The 13,261-nt window shown below is 42.5% G+C and overlaps 1 long non-coding RNA gene across 1 annotated transcript in view; it reads left to right on the top strand.

Moving 5' to 3' along the window:
- LOC113972839 overlaps window positions 1-13,261 on the top strand; it is a 28,333-nt gene that overhangs the window by 7,952 nt on the left and 7,120 nt on the right. Inside the window, exons 2-3 of the long non-coding RNA XR_003536032.1 lie at window positions 7,360-7,535; window positions 12,594-12,644. This is a non-coding gene — a long non-coding RNA (uncharacterized LOC113972839). The remainder of the gene's footprint in view (window positions 1-7,359; window positions 7,536-12,593; window positions 12,645-13,261) is intronic.

Raw genomic sequence — 13,261 nt, 5'->3', positions numbered from 1 at the left:
CTGTTCAGAGGGTGTGAGAGCCCCAGGTGTCAGGTGTTGTTGTGTATCTGATGAAAAGATTCACTTGTGGAAAAAGACTCAGCAAAATGTTACTCTTGTACTTCTCAAGTGCTGCCTGGGATGTGCTGCAGATTCAAAGATGATTATTTTAAGAGACATCAAAGAGCATTGCTATGAATTTCCAGTCCAGTGTTTCCAAGGAATAATTCTGTTCTGTAGAAACTTCTAACTATTGAGTTTGGCACTGAGTTGCCCAGCAAACAAATATTTCACTAGGACTCTTCCTGCAAATATACTGAACAAAATTCTGTAGTTTTTTTTCTCCTATGCTTATTTGGTAAATGCAGAAAAGAACCTCTTTTCACACTCCTGTTCCTTCTGAAAGGCCCCCAAAATTAATTAACTCCCCAAATGAAAATATTGGACAGAAGGAATATCCATAGATTACTGAATGGTGCTGAAGTGCTATTCCTTCAGTTCTGTATTGCTTTCCCTCTCTCTTCCAGTTTCCATAAGCAAGCTCTGCAACTGCCAAAGCTGCACCTGACTGATAATTTTTAGGAGAGAGTGGGATATTGGGGAACTGGGGATATGGAGATACCTCCATATGGAGAATTGGCACTTGGGGCAGGAAGGGTCCTAAGGATTGAAAACTGAAGCAACCTAAACCACTCAGGCTACCTCTCTGTTGCTTTCAGCCTCCTAACAAAGGCGGTTTCTCTGCATAGATACATGTTTTAGATACGTGCTTTTTACTGGAACTCTTTCTGGTTAGATGGGGCAAGAGAGAAGGGAGAGGAGTGGGGATTTACCTTCCCTTCCCTTGAAACAGTGTCATCATTTCCAAAAGCTGACGTCAGCTGGGAGCCAGGGAAATGATGCTCAAGTTCTTGCAAAAAGCAGCCCTGACATTAAATGCCAGGAACTTTGGAGGATGTGTCTTGAAGTGATAAATTCAGTAATTTCTTCTATACCTCACAGACCTTTTCAGGTCTCTTCAGAGCGGGAGTGTATGGACCCGTTAACGTCCTCACCAGTGATCCCCAGCCCTCCCTCTGTCATGTGGTGAGTGCAGAGGCAGAATGCACGTGTGTGCACAGCTCTGCTGCCTCTGCATCGTGGCGCTCACAGCTGGCTCTGCCTGTGGTGGAAACCTTCACACACACTTCTGGGATCTGAGCTCAACGCCAACAACCTTGCAAAGTAAACACATCCACCCAGAAATTTTATTTTCCCAAATCACTCCTTTAGCTAATGTTTCAAAGATACACACGCACTGCATCTGGTGCAAAACAAATATTTTCAGTCTGTTGGATCCGAGTCAATATTTGCCCAAGGTATTAAAAAGATGGTCATGAAGTTGTGACTGAAGGTAAAAGTGCCCTTGTTGAGGATTTGTCTTGGGCTTACATGTGAGCAAAGGGACACAGAGCTTTGCGATAGGGCATCTCTGCCAGCATTGGTCCGGTGCTGATGGTGCTAGTGCTGGTTTCCGTGGCCCCCTTGATGACTGGTCCCCATGAGCTTGTGCACACAGGGTGCACTCATTGATGGTGCTGCCAGAGGACTGGCACTGCTCGTGCACCTTCTCCAACCCACTGGGCATTCCCCTGGGACAGCCAGACGTGGTAGAGATGTTTGCAGGAGAGGGCTCCTTGCTGGAGAGAAGGTGGTGAATAAATCAGTGCATTCTGTCATGTTGGCTCTGCTCCTAGTTCAGACTTTTGCACCAAAGTGTTTATTTTGTGTAACTTGTGGGTTCCTGATGCCACTGCAGCCTCTGCGTAGGCTTCCTGCTGAGTACAGATGTGCTGTACTTGCAGTCAATTTGTGGAAATTGGCCTGTCAGAGCTGAATCAATCCTAGAAATGCTATTAAAATCTGACATGCCTTTTCAACTGAGACTCGCTTGGGTAAACAAAGGTCAAATCTTTAGTTTCTTTTTTGGTATTTACATAGTTCTGTATAAATGCAAACTCCCATCACGCCAAGAGCATTTAGAAGCTGACTCACATGTGACAGATTTGTCTTACTCTAACTCAAGTCAAAGAGCAGGAACCTGATTGTAGGATGACCTATATCTAATCTGCTGTATTTAGGGTAAATCTGAGTGGTCTGGGCTCTAAACTGAACTGAACCTGTTCGTAGCTCTGTAACCCAATCAGTATTGTGTGGACTGCATCTAACCTATATAGCAAGAGTCTCACTGGTGCTGCCAGGGTGTCTCTGCAGGTTAAACTCAGCAACAATCCATCTACTGGGGGAAAACGGTTGTTTCCTGGTCACTACTGACTATTGGAAATACCAGGTCAGTGGGTGTTACTCTTATCTCCAGTACTTCCACTGCAGTTCTGCGTGGCTCAGCACATTTTGGGTTTGTGCTTATGGCAGCATCTGTTTTTCACTCTGCTCTTCCTCAAGGCAGGGGACTAACATGACACTAAGGGCTACTCTCAAACCTTCCTGGGGAAAGAACTTGTGCTCAGTAGCTGCGCATATGATTGGGGTCAGCCTGAAATTCAGTGCATTAAACTGGAAGTGGCACATCCAATGCTGTAACAAAACATTAAATCCCCAGAAACCAGAGTGAAGGATGCAACCATTCCTAGTCAGAATCCAACCTTAATGGAGAGGGGAGGTTACTGTGTGACAGGAGCCTCCTTGCAGTGGGATTAGACCCCGCCTGAATGCTCTGTGGTTTGGGTTGTGGGTTGGTCCAATTAGCAGAATGCACACAGGAGAGGTTTGACAGGTCTTCTCCTCTTTCGTAGAAGGTATTTATTTTAAATTACCTTTTTTTAAAAAAATCTTTTTTTGCATTTAAAAAGCAGAATTATTTAGTGCTGGGGTTTTTGTCTTTTGGGTGGCTTATCAGTCATTATGTGCTAAGAGAATTTGTTCCTGGGATTGCTCTATGTTGTGACCATAGGAAACACTGTGTGTTTAAAAGTTGCCTAAGAGTTGCTGTTATGGTCCCCGTTCTCATTTGCCTGTAACTGTCAGATTACCAAAGTAGGTTGAACTCTCTTATGTCAGTGCTTGACCCGTTATGTTGCTGTTTGCTTGGGTTTACAGGCAGCCACTGTGTTTCAGCAATCTTTGAAAATGAACTCTTGGGAAAATGTCTCTCTGGCTCTGTGCCCTCCTCTTTATGAAGCTGCAGTTCCCTCTCGTGGTACATTGGGTGGGAAGTCTTCCCCTCTCTCCACACTTCTGTTTGCAGGGTACCTGCAGAACTGCTTTGTCCCAAGGGGGGAAAAGCACCTGAAAGAGTTCATCCCTCTCAAGCCGCTGTTCTGAGATGGGCACTTTGTTTCGTCACGTGAAGGTGTGTGACAGGGAAATGGGACCTATACCTGGGGACACAAGGGAGTATGGACTTTCCTTAATGACCCTGCCAATTCCCTCTACATCATGCTTGTACCTGCATGCCTGTGAGTGCTGTCTGGATGACATTGCTGGGTTTGTAGAGCAAAGCAGTGACTCTCAGCTACATAGCAGAGAATCAGTGTGCAGGTGGCTTCAGCTTCTGACTTGAGACTGGCACACAGACCAGAGAACTTTTGAATCCTGCCATGTTGGTGATGGGTAACAGTTTGGTACCTCTGCTGCTCTTTTCATTGCTCCAGGATATTGAGATCAAGCCTGTAGCAAAGATCTTTGTTTTAGTATTGGAGTTTTACCTCTGTCCAATCTGCAACTCCTACTGCAAGCTGTGAACCCACAATCCATACATGTTTGGTGGAGACTTTCAAGGACTCCGCAGCTTAATTCCCTTAAGTTGGTCATTGCATCCAGGAGACAGAAGTGAGAGCAGGTAGGCTGCTTCCAGGGTTCTCCTCCTCCTCTCACAGCCTCAAAACAGCAAGTACCAGGGTGAGAGGGGTGGGTTCTGATCAAGAAGGGCAAACCCCTACAGATACAGTGCTCTGTGATGGAAGTAACACTGAAAATGTTGTGCTGTATCTATCCGGTACTGCAGAAATAACAGATGTGCAGCAGTAATAAATTAGCTAAACATATAAATAGAGATCTGTAGAACTGAGTGATGAAGAGATAATACTGCTTTCTAGAAGTAATCTCTGAACTAATACCTAAATCTAAAGAGAGAAGTGATTTCTGAATGCAGTCATGAATTATGCTGCTGTGACAAGACGTTATGCCCTGTCTCAATCTGTTTCATTCTTAGAGGCGTGCTTTGCATAAAGTAACAGAAATCACTCTGGTTATGAAAAAAACCCCTAAAACACTAAATGCTACCCTTTATGTAGGGCCTCATCACAACCTTACATATTGATAGAAATGTAATTCTGTTTGTCCATCAGAAGTTTAAGGACATTTTCTTACGCCTGCACTCACAATTCCACCTACATGAGGTTTCAGGAAGCCTAATGTAACAGTCAGATTAAGTGCTTTCTTGCCTATGGCAATTTTACTGGAAATCCTGGTAATGAAAACCTCAGAATAGGCATTTGTGTCAAAAAAGCATGTTTTCAGTGCTTTCACCCTGGAAAGGGATGCAGTAAGAGTGTGTGTTTCTCTTCTATAATTGATTATTTATTGTAGTTCTCACTAGAGGATAGAGGACTAAGACACTCCGTCTCAAAATGTCAAACCTTAACCTTTGTGCAAACCTTCTGAAGTTCAGCAAGCTATGTGAAAATGGGCCACTGTGATTGAATAACGTTAATGTGGAAATAGTTAACTCCCACACAAGACCATTTCACCATCTGCACCATGGTTTGGGTCTGCAATGGTTTCACAAGTCTGTGACGCTTGTGCAGATTTTGTGGTGGTTCTTCTGTTTATAATTAGTACTGTACTTAAAGAAACATCTGTACAGGGATACATGCAACAAAACATTGATACACAGATGCAGATGCTAAAAAGATAATTATACTTTTGTGCTGAGCATTTAGCTGTCTAGGCTGACTTCACACCCTATATCCATCATTGCTTTCAGAGGCAGATTCTCATCCCAGGAGCTTGCTTTCTTTTCTCCCAGGTGGGTTCTATTGCATCTGGTTGTATTAAAACACATTTTGTGACTATGCGATTCAGATCACCCTGTAACACTGACCTACTCTCCTTATTACCCTATGGCTCCACATCCTCTAATGTTCTCTGCCCATTCCACTGTCACAGATTTTTAGCATCACAGCTTCTTCCCTGCACCCCTTTCTCCTCCTGTGAGCTCATCTGCTGCTCCCTCCTGTGTCAAACCTTTGTTCTCATTCTCCTTCTCTTCCCTAAACCTCTGCTGTGTTTTCTCTCCTCCTAAGCTCGTTCTGCTTAAGTTTCCACATGGCACCTGGCGCTGGCACTTCCTTACCCCCCTCTGAACAAGTGCTAGTCATGGGCTCTAAACTGGCAAGTTCAGCAAAAGCTGCCACACACTGTATGTACCTTAACTGTTGTGCTGATGCAATTCACTGAATAAAAAGTGCCTCTACACAGATGGCCTGGATTTAAAAAAAAACAAACTCCAACAACCATCCCAAACCAACTCATCTAGAACTATGAACTAATACTTACAATCTTTGCTCCGAGTCAGCCAAGATTTGCAATCTTACTAATTTGTAACAACAGCTCCCACCCATGCCCAACCCCCAAGCATTTTTTTCTTCCTTAATCATCCCAAATTAACCCAGAACTATTGGGTTGTTGTAGCAGTAGTTAACCACTTGGCTTAGGCTTCCGCGGATTGTCTCTCATACCCTCTTTCATCTTTTACCTGAAGTTCATTGCTGCTTTCAAACATACTCTGGTTTTGCAAGGCTCTTATGAAGTATTATTAATTGCTCTAGTCTATCCTGCTTTCTTTCTGATATAGCCTAGAATAGTCCATTTTACCAGACTGGCTACATTATCTTCTCCCTGAGGGCAGTTTAAAGCCCCTGGGCTAACCCCATGAGTTTACTGTTGGTGGCCTTAATGAGCAGCACTGAGCTAGAGGATATCAAAACCTCCATCCCCACAGTACTCCTGTCTTGTGCTCTCCAAACATCTCCCATGTAGCTCTGTCCCAACCATCAGCTCTTCTTCAATGGGCAGGACGGTTATAAATAAAGAAGATAGATGAAGTGGCTCAGATTCCTCAAAGAGCTCAGCATTCACACTTGAGGCCAGAGCAAATGGTCTGCTTTTAGTCTCTTTATTTTACAGTGCGTGGCCTCAACATACTTAACCACATTCAAAACTTAGTCTAAAGGTTGCAGTGAGTATATCTACAGATATGACCCAAATCTGGTGGTGATTACTTATGAAAATCTCAGAGAGTTCAACTGTAACGTTTCTGTTTGTAGTGGAGCCAAGTTTACAGTATCAGCAACATCAAGCCAAAGCAACTGATACAGAAAAATATGCTCAATGCATTTTTATTTTTCTTCCTGCTCTGAGTAGGGTTAGGCAAAAGAGTAAGGGAGGCATTACAGCATGTATTGCCAAAACCCAAGCAAATATATTTTGAATTTCAAATGCATGTTCCACCAGAAAGGGATGTTCCTTTGTAAAATGGTGGGATGCCTGCTATCAGTTTTAGTAAAAGGCATGTTAGTGCCCTGGCCACGAGTGTGGGTACCAGGAGCTCAGTTTATTCCTGGCTCTGTATCTGATATAGTCCATGTGCCCAGATGAGTCACTCCACTCCCCTTTCACTTTCTTTTTCTGTGAGAAGGGCTTTAGTATCTTTGGAAAATGCTTTGAAATTGATGATCAAATGGCTAATTGATAATCATCCTAAAGGTGTCCTCAACAGTTAAAAAGCTCACCTCAATAAATGTAAATGTGCCATAGGAAGACTATAAACTCAGTCAAAAAATCAGCAAATAAAAGTAAGCATGATCCTCTGAAACCACTGATTACTTTGATCCATTTTCAGTGGTGAATTTGTAATCCTGGTCAAAGTTCTGAAACGAAACAATTTCTTACAACAGTTAGTTAAAAGTAGGAATGGATATTTTTTTTTTCAGCAATAAAATCTTCCCTGAGGTTGCATTATGAAAGGTAATGGCTTTGATAGGTAACAGTCTATAGAGATACAGGGGCTACTATTACATAGCAGGAAATTCCGAACAAAGCTGTTATGGCTCCTCCTCACATTAGTTTTAAAAATAAATACTGTACTTCTACTAAGGAAAAATACATTTGAGTATTTACATAGTGTAATCTACAACAAACAATTTGGGAAGACAGGTGAAAATGTAAATTTTTGCAAACAAAAACCTCATGGTTTAACGTGTGTTAAAATGTTTGGACTCCAGTTGATCGTATAATGAAATTTAACCCATCTTAAAATGAAAAGTGACTTGAAACTTAATTTTCTTAATTTTACCTTTTTTCCCCTTTCTGTGTGTTTAGAAATGCTGAAGTGATACACACTGACAATTTGGACACTTTTTCAAGTTGAGAAATTAATCAAAACCAACATTTTCCTGCAAAGGTTTCATTTTCAACCAAGCAGGCCTCTTCTGATTAAAGAAGTTGCATAAAAATTCTTATTCATCTCTGCGCAGGATCACTGCTGTAGCTGTTGGGTGAGTCATATCTGTTTTAGAGACAACCTTCATAATAACCTGAAGATGCTGTTTTAAGAATCCTTATATGAGTACTTTTGCCTGCACAATCCACGTGGCCCCGGGGCAGTGCCATCCCAGCTGTAGAGAGGTTGCCTGTGTTCGTGGGCACCAAACCAAGGACACGTGTGAGCCACTTTTGAGGAGCAAGGGCAGAAATGGCCCGTTTGCCATCCTGTGCTGAAAAAATGAGCCCTGCAGCAGGTTCCCTGCAGCAGCTCCCTATGTGGACGGGAGGGTGGGAGACTCAAGGCCCTCACTGGGCAGTGCTGACCCTTCCTGTGGTGCAGGGAGCCAGTGGGAGGGGTGGGAAGCCCAGGGGTCTTCTGCTGTGGAAGCTGACTGTTGGGTGGGATCTTTACAAGGGTACACAGGGAGCAGGTAGGAAGATGAGTGCTAGCTGTTGGAGTTAGGGAAGGGGTAGAGTGGAAAGGAATAGCCAGGCACAGGGATGGGAAGAACAAGAAGGATTTGGAAGACTGGACAGAAATGAGTAGAGATATGAAATGGTGGGGTGAGTGTCTGTAACTCTGGCTGTACACCCAGTTGTGAATTTTTAGTAGAAGTTTTTCAGGAGCCCTACGTATAGAAATCACTTTATGGAGTATCATCTGTGAAATACTGAATTCAATATTTTTGAAAGCCTGCAGCTCCTGGAAATAGTACTTTGCTACCTCTTAGACTGTAAGACCAGATACTCTCTGGCTAACCTGCAGGGAACTTCCTTCCTCCCTTTGTAAAGGAAATAAGGATGTGAAGATATGTATCTATGCTGCTGTGTCCCTTCCCACCCCCCTCCCACCCCCTGCTTCTTTGCATTGGTGACTTTATCAGCTTTGCTTCAGGCATCATCTCTTATATTCAAGGCCATCAGATAGAAATGAACTAGGAAAAAGAGAAATCCAACTTTTGACTCAAACTCTTGAGATATAAATGATGTAACCCAGAATTCAGCATTACTCCTACACAGATCTTTACAGAAGATCGTCAGTCAAGTACCAAAACTGAAGGTCAATGTTTCGCCTTTGAATCATCAGATTAAAAAAAAGAAGTTTTTCAGTGAAGCCTAAACAACAGCACTATCTTACAGTTACATATTGACAGGGAGCCTTCAAGGCAGCTAGATACACATTTGTAGCTATGCTTTTATATTTTAACTGGGGTTTTTTAATGCTGTGACAAATTTTGAACCATAGAGAGAAGGAGACAGCACAAAGTGTGAACTGTGCTTGACAGTTTAATTAGGAAACCAGCTAGCTGGTCTTCAGTATTTTTTCAGCATGATAATGACCCCTTCTACTGCCTTTACATGTCATTCTTTGCATGATAGTATCATAAGGCCTTTTAGGTAAGTTATAGAACTATTGCCAAGCCAAATCATACATATTTGGCACCTTAGCACTACAGCATTGTAATCTTTTCCCACATCAGCCCTTGCAGTGGGAGGAGGGACGGCTTGCAGAGAGGCACTTCAGCTGAAAGAGCTGTGGGTCCTGCTATAGCCTGGCTGCAGACACCTGACAAATCTCTTCACTCCGCCCTAAGAGCCTTCTGTCACCAGGGACCCGCTAGAGCAGAGAGGTGGCTGCTCAGGCAGAGGGAGCTCTGCTCAGTCCTGTCCAGCTCTCGGCTGCTCTCAGCCAGCACCACACGGGGCTCCGGTGCACAGCGGCTCAGTGGCACACAACCTGCACATTCCTGGGGAAGCGGCCTCACTTACCCTGCTGTGTAACTCAGCCAGCACAGCAACAGCCCTGCTGCTTTTTGGCAAAAAGGAGACCCATCTTGGTCCCACAGCAAGGCTCCAGTTCAGCTCAAAGAGATAAAACTCACCTTAACAAGGAAATAAAAAGTTGTTCAAAATTATCTCTCCCTTCTGAGAGCTGCCTCTGATTATACAGTAAGTGAGCATAAAAATGGCATTTGCATTCTTAGGAAACAATGCCTGTGCACAGTTTGAAATGTTTCAGATTCATTCTTTGGAAACAGTTTGTGTGATTTATTTTGTTTTCCTTCAAGCGGGATTCTGTTTTTCTTCAGGGCTGCTTGGGGTGTGTGGTTTGACACTCAACTTGTCAGTTTAGCATTGTGAGATTGTGAGTTTTTTGAAGAGGGCACAGCTGTGGTTACAGAAGAATAACAAGAAGCATCAGATGTTCAGTGAACAAAAGAGCAGAGCTTGGGAGGATCTTAGAAATGACTAGTTAGCAGAGATGACATGTTTTTGACCCAGAGCTGTAGAGGGCTAATATAAAATTACTTATTTTCGAAAACTCTCTGGAAAAATTATCTTAATAAGGAAACACTTTAACTACATTTCTAGTTGTGAAATTTTATAACAAGCTAAGGATCTTAAGCAGCAAAAATATCTACTTGGTTTTTTCTTTTTAATTTAGTGACAGCCCACAGTTCAGAAAAAGAAGAATGTATTCAAAAAAGCTTTTAAGTCAATCAGAGTTTCTAAGCAGTAAAACTACTGCCCTTTTGAGAACAGAGGGAAGTGTTGGGACAGCAGCTTCATGCCCCATATTATTCCTTAAGACCGCTTGGGAATAGTTAAGGCTGATGGACATATAACCAATCTTTGTGCAAGAAGTAGTCAGACTGCAGAGGGGTGTAGGCTTAGGCAGGTTTCTGTGTAAAAGTGAACTGGATCTAAAATTTGCCCAAAAATCAACAGCCAGTGGGGTTTGCAATAGTGTATGCCTTTGTTAAAGTGCAATTACTATTCTAGCTTAACCACCTGCATTGTTATCAAAAGACTGTAATATTTTCAAACATTTTTTAATCTTGCTCTCGTATACTGATCTGAAATCACCCTCCCTCTTCTGTCTATGCAGGTAAAGATACTATACCAATATTGGTCTCAGTGAAGTATTTCTTATGTATCACATGCTTTGAGACCATGTCTTCAATTTGAAACACCCAGGAGTTCATGCATAAGAAATGCAAAAAAGCTAATAATCACCTTCAGGAATTCTGTGCTAAAGTGACATTTTAACATTTCAACTGCCAAAGTAACGCACCTGTAACTTGAACTACAGCCAGCCTTGCTGAATCAGTACTAGCCACAGATTTGTAACCATTTATTCTGTTTATTAAATTAACAAATCAGAAGTGTCTGCAAAAGGTTTTCCCCTGACTGTGGATAGCACTTGCAATACTGAGATGTTTACGGAAAATCCTGCTCAGTGGCAAATCCTGATTAGGAAACGTTATCATTTTTTTGCATAATAGGTGAGATAGATGTGCCTAACATATGGTTGCTATAAAATACCTTAGATGAGTCAGATCTTAGTTGACAGCTGTAAGCAGGGTTGTTCTGGCTTCTTAGATAATACTACCAATTATGATCCTTTTTGTTACTTAACTACTCTACTGTTAAATTATATTAACCTGATTTGTAGACACTCCTGTTTGAGTAGAACAAAAAAGCAAGATTTATGATGTAAATCCTGATCTAAATGTTTGCTGCTTATTAAAGCAGAATCCAAAGTCCTTCAAGCTCTCTGTAGTGATGACTAATTCTAACCAAATTGTAGGACTCCCAGGAAGCTGCTGCTGTCCCTCTAAGTGTTCAGTGCAGTTACATACACCATGAAATTTAAGAGGCTCAAAATTACGAGAGATGGCATTGATCTGGCTTGCAGTGGTGCAGGATGTAGCAGTCAGTAGCCCCACTGGCTCTGCGCTCTGATCTTTGCAAGCAGCTCCCACAGGTAATCACAGCGTGCAAAAATGTACCAAAGGCTCTGCCTTTAAAGTACAGGCTACCAAATCATCCTGGGGCCTTCCAAGGTGGGATTCTGCAGAGTGGCAAGAGGAGACTGCCTTGGGATCACCTGTGTGTTAGCTCTAGCCTGTTCTTGGAGAGGGCCTCATCAGAGCTCTTGTCTTGGGGTAACTGCAGGATAGCACAGTAAAGCCAACAAACAGGAGGACATCTGCAGTGTACAGGGGCCACACTCACTGCACTGTTCTGATTGATTAGCCTTCCTAAGTCTAGGACTTTAGTCTACACATTGAGTTCTGCTAGCAAAGTCAGTATATTTTTTTTAGAATTCCAGCTTGCACCTTGCTCTACTCTACAGCTGCAAGCAACTAAGGGGGAATGACTAACATTTAATCATACATGTCCTTACATTGCCTCAGTGGCTGATCTGCTTTCACTTGCTTTTTTAAACTAGAGTGCTCAAATGAGAGCTGCCTGAAGATATGGGTTTCCAGCTCCTCCCTGCCCCCCACCTCACCAAATCCTGTTTAGCACCACAAATGCCACAGTTCATGTTCTGCAGCATCTTTCAGGCATCTCCCAAAGCATTCCAGATTCTGTGCAGAGAAGTGGTTGTAAGATGAATAGTCACAAAAAGAAAGCTCTCAAGAGGAAAAATCTTCAGCAATATTACTTTCTGCCTTTGCTAATGGAAGGCACACCCACTTCCTCTGACTCTAATCAGAGCACGACTGGCTGTCAGGTGGTAGAGATATGCAGCTGAGAAACAAGAGGTCTTTATAGGTAGATGCCTAGCCCTGCCTTGTATACCATCTGCTGCTAATGGAAACTTAGGACTTGCCAAAAAGAGAAGCTGATTCTGTGTTTTCAATATTTAATGCTCACTGGAAATGACAGTTCAGCATTACCTGCTGCCCCAGTCAGATCAATCTAAACCCCACCCACAGCACTGTGTGTTCGTACGCAATTGCAAAAATAAACAGTAAGTATGGAAAGCTTAGAGGCAAATTGTAGAACTTGAGTGTAACCTCCTGGATGTAATTTCAACATACGGGCATTATTTTTTCCCCTAAACACTGCCACTCAATTTAATTCTTTTGGTTTTAACTCTTATGGGTTAAGAAAAATCCTTTTAGAAATAGTAGCCATCAAAGTGAACAATAGGATCAGATTGCTTAGAAACTTAGGGTCTAAGTTTCATAAACTATTACAAATTATTCCAGGGAGAACCAGTCTACTATGGTCAACATTATGAGCTGACTTTTCTGCTTTCTTTTCCCCACTAGGGATTCAGGGACAGAAGCATTACCACCACCCACTTCATACACTGCACTAAGGTAAGATTTGTAGACCCTAAATTTAAGAGCATTGGTTCTCTCTGAAGTAAACTAAGATAGGCAGGTACCTAAGGTTGGATGCCTAAATTTAGAAGGTGTGAATACCGCTTTCCCTTCTCTCTTCCTTTTTCTTCTCTCTGATGTGTTAGTCCTTTTTTTCTCCAGCAGTTAAAAGGTCAGTTCAGACTTCATGTCCGGCTGAGCTGTTCATTCCCTCTTGCATTTTGTAGAATCCAAGTTCTCTCAAATTAGGGGGAGAAGGGTAGTACATGGAACATCAAGATTCACAGAACCGTTATTTCTCCCTAAAACCACAACAGATGTCTCACTTTTAAGCTACTCACTGAGACTGAAGAGTGAAAATACAAGTGACTCTTCTATGTGTAGTGTGGACAAAGCCTTTGAGGCCCCATACATGTACCATGTTCCTTGTCGCTCCCTGCATCACTCTTTAAAAGACAGGGTAGATCTAACTTTCCAGTCCTGGGTTTAGACAGCAGCACAGCCCTGTCAGTTATGCTGCTCTAGATTTACTAAGGCACATTTTTATTTTGATAGTCTTCACTGAAATAAATCAAGCTCTCTTCTGGTTTTAATGTAGAATTTTGTATTACCAT

The sequence above is a fragment of the Neopelma chrysocephalum genome, unplaced genomic scaffold, assembly GCF_003984885.1.
Source record: "Neopelma chrysocephalum unplaced genomic scaffold, ASM398488v2 Primary Assembly neopelma1_97, whole genome shotgun sequence".
Classification (NCBI taxonomy): Eukaryota; Metazoa; Chordata; class Aves; order Passeriformes; family Pipridae; genus Neopelma; species Neopelma chrysocephalum.
This window is presented reverse-complemented; position numbering and strand designations above follow the sequence as displayed.